The sequence below is a fragment of the Arachis duranensis genome, chromosome 4 (assembly GCF_000817695.3).
Source record: "Arachis duranensis cultivar V14167 chromosome 4, aradu.V14167.gnm2.J7QH, whole genome shotgun sequence".
In the NCBI taxonomy this organism is placed as follows: domain Eukaryota; kingdom Viridiplantae; phylum Streptophyta; class Magnoliopsida; order Fabales; family Fabaceae; genus Arachis; species Arachis duranensis.
Window position 1 is genome coordinate 58,728,005 of NC_029775.3, and position 8,524 is coordinate 58,736,528.

Below are 8,524 nucleotides of genomic sequence, written 5' to 3' on the forward strand. Positions count from 1 at the left end.
TATTTAATCAATAAAAAATAAAAGGGATTTTGTGAAAAACAAGCATTTAGAGTAGTAGAATAAAAGAATTCTAAAAATAGTGCACAATGCCAGACGGGCTTTTTCACAAACACATAGCATGCATGGTAAATATGTTTTTGAAAGTAAAAAAATTTGAACATGCAAGCAATCCTATGAAAAGTAATATAATTGTCAAACAAATCCTTAATAATCCACAAGCGAAATATAGAGAATATAGACCCAAGTAAATTTCCAACACCAATAAAAAGGGTGTAAAAAGAAAAAAGAAAAAGAAAACATAGATAATGAAAGGAAAAAGAAAAAAAAGAAGAAGAAAATAAAAATAATAAATGGAAAAGTAAAAAGAGAAAAAAGAAAGGAAAGAACCTTGATGATGAGTGGGGAAAAAGAAAGAGGGGGGAAAGTAAGTAAGAAGTGGGAAAGAATGAAGAGGGAAGGAAGGAAGAAGAAAGAAAGAAGAAGGGAAAAGAAAAATGTAGGATTTGAGGAAGAAAAGATATGATATTTGGCTGATCTGGATAAGCTGTGCGGCGTAGGCGACGCGGACGCGTGGGGAACATGGACGCGTGAATGGCACGATTTCTAAGTGACACGGACGTGTGGGGCATGCATTCGCGTGATATAAATTGTGCTATTGGCGCGAGAGCAGCCTCTCGTTCGCGCAACTTTCTGTTTCAAACTTATTTTGCCAAAATTTGGGGTGACGCATTCGCGTAGGTGACACGATCACGTGAAAAGCTATATTTTGAAAAACTACACGGACGCGTGGGTCACGCGATCTCGTGGTGGGGCTTGTACTTCTAGCATGGTTCCAGCCCCATTCCAACCTAACATTCTGCCATACACCCTTTTTACGTCGATTTTTTTGGGGCACGCGTTCGTGTAGGTGACGCGGACGAGTGGGAGGCCATTTTTTCCACATGACACTGACGCGTCAGTGATGCGGTTGCGTGGGCGTATTTGTGCCAAAGGCATGCCTCCATCCACGCTTTCGCATGACTTTCTGTAAAATTCTCATCTCTTTCCAAGGGGCAAATGACGTGGACGCGTCGGCGACGCTATTGCGTCACGTGCCATTTTTCTTTTTTTGTATGCAGTATGCAGATGAAGATGCAACTATATGTACTGATAATGAGAAGAGTTATTGAAAAAGAAAACCAAGGAGGGGAAAAAGAATGATTATACCATGGTAGGTTGTCTCTCACCCAACACTTTGCTTTAACGTCCTTAAGTTGGACGCTCCACTAGCTCAGTCTCCTGCTGTTGGTGGATCCTCCAAGAGGAATATCTCTAGCTCCTTGTTCTTCTGCATCTTCTCACCATGATATAGCTTTAGGCAATGTCCATTGACCTTGATGAATTCAGAGCTTGAAGGATGACTCAAGTGAAAGACTCCGTATGGCTCAGCCTTCTCTACTCGATAGGGACCATCCCATCTTGATCTCAACTTGCCTGGCATGAGCCTTAATCTGGAGTTGTAAAGGAGGACTAAGTCCCCAGGTTGGAACTCTCTCCTCTTGATGTGCTTATCATGCACAACCTTCACCTTCTCTTTGTACAGCCTGGAGTTCTCATAAGCTTTCTAGGCAAAGGTTTTCTAATTCTTGCTGTTGCAACTTTCTTTCAGTTTCGGCTTTCTCAAATTCCATATTGCATTCTTTTACCACCTAGAAGGCTTTGTGCTCTACCTCAACTGGGAGGTGACAGGCCTTTCCATAAACTAAGCGGAAGGGACTCATCCCGATTGGTGTCTTGTATGCTGTCCGATATGCCCAAAGCGCATCTTGGAGCCTGGTGCTCCAGTCCTTTCTATGAGGCTTGACTATCTTTTGTAATATATGCTTTATCTCTCTATTAGGCACCTCGGCTTGTCCATTAGTCTGTGGATGGTAGGCTGTTACTACTTTATGAATTATCCCATGCTTCTTCAGTAATCCTGTTAGTCTCCTATTACAAAAGTGAGTGCCTTGATCACTCATGAAGGAAACGTAATCTATAGCTAATAGTGTATAAAGGTAATATATAGGTAATCTCACAAAGGAAACAATAGTTTTAGCATCATCAGTACAGGTAGGAATTGCTTCCACCCATTTAAAAACGCAATCCATAGCTAATAGTATATAAAGGTGACCATTAGAATTTGGAAATGGACCCATGGAGTCGATGCCCTAAACATCAAAAATTTCACAGAAAAGCATAATCTGTTGAGGCATCTCATTCCTCTTGGATATATTACCAAACCTTTGGCATGGGGAACAAGATTTACAAAATTCAGCAGCATCTTTAAAAAGAGTAGGCCACCAGAATCCACAGTCTAAAACTTTTCTAGCTATTTTTTGAGGGCTAAAATGTCCTCCACTCTCAAATGAGTGGCAGGCCACAAAAATGTACTGGAATTCTGATTGAGGCACACATCGTCTAATTACCTGGTCAGCACCACACCTCCATAAATATGGATCATCCCATATGTAATATTTGGACTCACTTTTTAGCTTGTCTCTTTGATGCTTAGTAAAATTGGGAGGAAAAGTGTAGCTAACTAGATAATTGGCTACAAGTGCATACCAAGGAACTACTTCAGATACTGCCTGTAAGCTATCAAATGGGAAAGTATCATTGATAGGAGTGGAGTCATCCTTAAGGTGCTCAAGGCGACTTAAGTGGTCTGCCACTAAATTCTGGTAACCACTCCAATCCTTAATTTCTAAATCAAATTCTTGCAGCAGCAGTATCCAACATATTAGCCTTGGTTTAGACTCCTTTTTAGCTAGTAAATATTTTAGAGCTGCATGGTCTGAGTACATTACTACCTTAGTACCAAGTTAATAGGCTCGGATTTTATCCAGAGCAAAAACAATAGCCAGAAGCTCTTTTTCAGTAGTACTTGATGAGCGGATAATTTATACGCTTTTTGGCATTGTTTTTAGGTAGTTTTTAGTAGAATCTAGCTACTTTTAGAGATGTTTTTATTAGTTTTTATGCAAAATTCACATTTATGGACTTTACTATGAGTTTGTGTGTTTTCTATGATTTCAAGTATTTTCTGGCTGTAATTGAGGGACCTGAGCAAAAATATGATAGGATGCTGAAAAAGGACTACAGATGTTGTTGGATTCTGACCTCCTTGCACTCGAAATAGATTTTCTGGAGCTACAGAACTTCAAATGGCGTGCTCTCAATTGCGTTGGAAAGTAGACATCTAGGGCTTTCCAGCAATATATAATAGTCCATGTTTAGATAACGCAAACTGGCGTTCAACGCCAGTTCCATGCAGCATTCTGGAGTAAAACGCCAGAAACACGTCACAAACCAAAGTTAAACGCCAAAAACATTTTACAACTTGGCGTTTAACTCCACGAGAAGCCTCTGCACGTGTAAAGCTCAAGCTCAGCCCAAGCACACACTAAAGTGGGCCCCGGTGATGACAAGTCATCATATACCCATTTCTCAAGCTAATTTCACTTGTTTCACTAGTTTTTATGCACTTTCTTGCACCATAAGTAAGCAATTTAGAGTGGAATTGCATGTTTTATTTGAATCAATCAACCACCATTTAATTGATGCTAAATCATGAGATTCAAGCTAAATTTAATTGTTTTTTATTGATTTATAAACCTTGTGAATTTAGTGATACTAGATTGGTTGTTTTGATTAATTGTAGGTGAAGAAAAGAAGGAAGCGTGGCTTAAGAAGTGTGGCGAAAGGAAGAAAATAGTGTGGCAAAAGAAGAAGGAGTGTGGCGCAGCATTGAAGGAGGAAGCCACACTGCCCTCCACAAGAGCACACTGCCCTCCAAGGGAGCACAACAATGAACCAAGCATTCAAGGCTTCACTGCTCTGCCCACCTTGAGGGTGGAGCACAATTCTAGGCCAAGAAACAAGGGAAGGAAAAATTCTGCCTGCCCTCCTCAAGAGCAATTTCGGGCTCCTCATGGAAAAATTCAAGGAAATTGTTCTCCAAGTGCCACCCATGGGTTTCGAACCCAGGCACATGAAGGGAAGGGAGTGGCGCAACAATAAAGGAAAATGAGCCACACTTGGTTAAAAGGCTACCACCAAGTTTCGAACACAAGATCTCTAGGAAGCCAAGCCTTAAGCGTGAATCATGTGCCAAGAAGAAAAAGCTCAGCATGCCTTCAGCCAGGTTTCGATCTTGGGACCTCACCCAAGAACACGGAAATCTTGCGCTCCCCTGCCCTTGTGGAGGGCAGAGCAACATTCCTTAGTGCATGGTGCATAATTTGGCACGGCCAGCACACACATTGACGCACAGCAAGGGAGCTTGGGCGCACAGCTTGGACGCACCATGACAACACTGCCTTGCTCTCCACAAGGGCAGGACAGCATCTTGATGCCCCTCCCAAAATTTGGCACGCTAGTTGGATCCTTACCCAAGGCTTCCCCGCTCTGCCCTCCACAAGGGCAGGGCAGCCTCCTGGGAGCAACATATGGGCCAAAATCAACCAAAATTCAATTTAATTTAATTACTCTTCTTCACCAAATCAAAAAGCCCACTCAAAATTCTTAGATCCAAAATAGAAAGTGTATAAATAGGTGTTAGTTAGGATTAAAAAAGAAGCTGACTTTCATTTTAACTTTCATCCTTAGTCAACTTGAGAGCTCACTTTCCATTTTACTATTTTTCGGCAATAGCTTGAGAATTGGAGGAGAGAATTCACTTCTTCTTCCTCTGATTTTTTTTGTTTTCTTTACTGGGCTTTGTTTGAGTCTTAAGTGTGAAGAATTGAGGATCTTCTGTCTCAATCTCCATTTAAGATCTCTTTGATTTTCCTTCTGCATAATTGAGTTAAATTTCATTTCATTTACTGCTTCAATCTTCAATTTCTCTTTACTTGCTTTGTGAACTTGGATCTAGGAAGGCAATTAAGATCTAGACTCTGCTATCTAGTCTCTGGAGTCCTGAGATCTAATTTTCTTTATGGTTCTTCTGTTGAACCACTGCTGTATTCAAATTTCCATTTCTGTTTGAGATCTAGCCAATTTCGATTCTTATCTTGCTTTAATAATTGTTGTAATTTAGTTTCTCTTGCTTAAATTCTGAATTCCCAGTCCTTAAATCCCTTTTTCATTCAAGCAATTTATATTTCTTGCACTTTAAGTTACCGCAATTTACATTTCTTGCACTTTAATCGACCTCACTCCCGTGAGTTTTATTACTTGATGCGACCCGGTACACTTGCCGGTGAGTTTTGTGTTGGATCGTTTTCCACCATCATGTTTTTGGCGCCCTTACCGGGGATTGAATTAGATTGACAATGATTAAGTGAGGTGGTGGTCTAGATTAAGCATTTTTTTCTTTTTAACTAAGCACATTAACTGTTTGACACATTGTGTCACCTAACCCTCTAACCACATTCTAGCATTAGAATGTCCATGTTTCATTTGGTTTGTTTATGATTCTCGCAAGTCATGGAGGCTGAGGTGCGTGAACAGGGAGTGAGCAACAATACCCATCCTACAAGAAGGGTGTTGGCCTCTTACACTATCCCTAATGCAAGAAACTGCGGGAGTAGCATATTCACTCCCAACGTTCATGCAAATAATTTTGAGTTGAAGCCTCAACTTATCGCTCTGGTGCAGAACAATTGCTCCTATGGAGGAAGTCCACTTGAAGATCCAAACCAACACTTATCCATCTTCCTCAGGATTTGTGAAACTGTCAAAATAAGTTGTGTGCATCCAGACATCTACAAGCTACTGCTGTTTCCATTCTCTCTGAAGGATAAGGCCACTCAATGGCTAGAGACATTTCCAAAAGAAAGCATCAATAATTGGGAAGACTTAGTGAGCAAATTCCTAACCAAGTTCTATCCTCCCCAAAGGATTATCAAACTCAAAACAGAGGTCCTAACATTCACTCAGATGGATGGAGAATCATTGTATGATGCATGGGAAAGATACAAAGCTTTAATCAGGAAGTGTCCACCAGAAATGTTCAAAGAATGGGATAAACTTCAAAACTTCTATGAAGGATTGACTCTGAAAGCTCAGGAAGCACTAGACCATTCAGCATGAGGTTCTTTGCAATTAATGAAGACAACAGAGGAAGCCCAAAACCTCATAGACATGGTGGCAAACAATCAATACTTCTATGGTCATCAAAGGCAACGCCAACCAGCCTAGAGAAAGGATGTACTGGAGCTTGAAGGTGTTGATGTTCTATTGGCACAAAACAAACAGATGCATCAACAGCTTCAGCAACAAATAGAAATGATGGCCAAGAAAATTGATGGACTGCAAGGTGCTGCAGTAAACACACATCGCCAATCTCAAACCTCACATGGGTGGAATCAATCTGAAGAAAGTTTTAGGATATTCAATTATGAGCAACAAAGCTCTAAGCAGGTGCAATGCATGAATAACACTTCAAGTTCATTAAAACACAATTTTCATGGTGATGCACACAAGACACCCTGGAAGACTCATTCTAATTCAAGGTGGGGTGAGCACCAGAACCAAGGACAAAGTGACTTCAACTATAGCAGCATTAGCAACACAAACAACCAAAACCATTCATCCAATAATACTAACCAATTTAAAAACCCACAGAACACATACCACCAATGCCATAACAACTCACAAAACCACCAGAATAACTTTTCTACATCCACATCCCACCCTCAAAGTACCCCCACAATTAATTTAAACAACTTCCAGCAACAACCATTTCATTTCACATAACCACAACCAAATCCAGACTCTCAAAGAATCTCAAGTCTAGAGAAAATGATGGAGAAACTCATGAAAAATCAAGAGATGGCAAGACAAGATCAGGAAACTGCAAGGAAAGATCAGGCCCTGGCATTCAAAAACCAATAGGCCTCAATCAGAAACCTTGAGAGACACATGGGGCAAATGGCTAAGCAAATTTCAGAAATGGGTGAGAAGAGAGCAAATACCTTCCCCAATGTCAATGAAGAACACCCAAGAGACAAAGGAAAAGCTACAAAGTGGGAGGAGTGCAAGGCAATCACAGTGGGAAGTGAGAAGACTATGAAGAAGGAAGCCATCAATCAGGAACAACACAACAAAGAAGTTCCACAAGAAGAAATAGAGGAGAACAGTGAAAAGGATCAGACAACCAAGAAGGCACAAATTTCAAAGGGAGACAAGAATATCCTTGAATCACAACTACAAGAGAAGAAGGAAGGGGTGAGGCCATATGTCCCCAACCTTCCATACCCTCAGAGGTTCAAAAAAGAAAACGAGTATAAGCAATACTCGAAATTCTTGGACATATTTAAGACTCTCAGCATCAATATTCCTTTCTTGGAAGCACTTGAACAGATGCCATTATATGCCAAATTTATGAAAGAAGTACTCACAAAGAAAAGATCCCTAAAGGAAGGGCAAATTGTTGAGATGACAAAGGAATGTAGTGCTATCCTCCAAAGAGAGTTGCTAGAGAAGAAAGATGATCCTGGGAGTTTTTACATACCTTGCACCATAGGAAACATAACAATTGAGAAGTCATTCTGTGACCTCGGTGCAAGCATAAACTTGATGCCTTTGTCTCTAATGAGGAAACTTCAAATTTCTGAGCTGAAATCCACACGAATAGTTTTCCAAATGGCTGACAAATCCATTAAGCAAGCACTGGGAGTTGTGGAGAATGTGTTGGTAAAAGTGGGAAAATTCTTTCTCCCTGCTGACTTTGTTATCTCAAATATAGAAGAGGACCCTGACACTCCCATCATCTTGGGGAGGCCTTTCCTAGCTACGGGCAGAGCATTGATAGATGTTGAAAAAGGGGAATTGTTGCTAAGAGTGCATGATGAGCACCTAGCATTCCATGTTTTTAAAACCATGCATGAGCCTACTCAAGAAGAAGATTGTATGAAGGATAAGGCCAGAGATCAAAGCCTGAAGGAGGCAGTCAATGAGTTAACTCCAAGACTTCTAAATCCATGCTTGAATGCAGTAGAGATGGTGCAACAAAGCAAAGAAATCAATGAGGAACTAGATCCAAAGCCCCCAGATGAGAAATTTAACATCCCAGATAAAGAACCACCAATGCTGGGAATATCTTTTGAGAAAGAAAAAAAGAAGAGGCCAAGAGGGTAGAGAAACAAGAAGATCCTCACTGAAGGCTTCTCACCAGGGGATAAAGTGATGTTAAACACCCAACCAATAAAGGTGTCTCCACAAGTGTCTGAATACTACACTTTGAACCAGGTCCTTTCACTTGAACACCTAGAGATCATCAAAGAGGAGACCGGAAGGAAGTTCACAGTAAGAGGTGAAAAGCTGAGGCACTATGATTTTCAGCCTCCATGATCAAAGAATGGAGGATGTCAAGCTAATAACAATAAAGAAGCGCTTGTTGGGAGGCAACCCAACCGGAGGTAGTTTTCTTTTCATAAGCTTTTTCAATAAAAAGGTTGTATGATTTGTATGTATTGCAAGGAGCTAAGTTTGGTGTTCCATACCAAAATAAATTAAGAGAGAATGAAGCATTCTAAGTTTGGTGTTCCACCAAAAT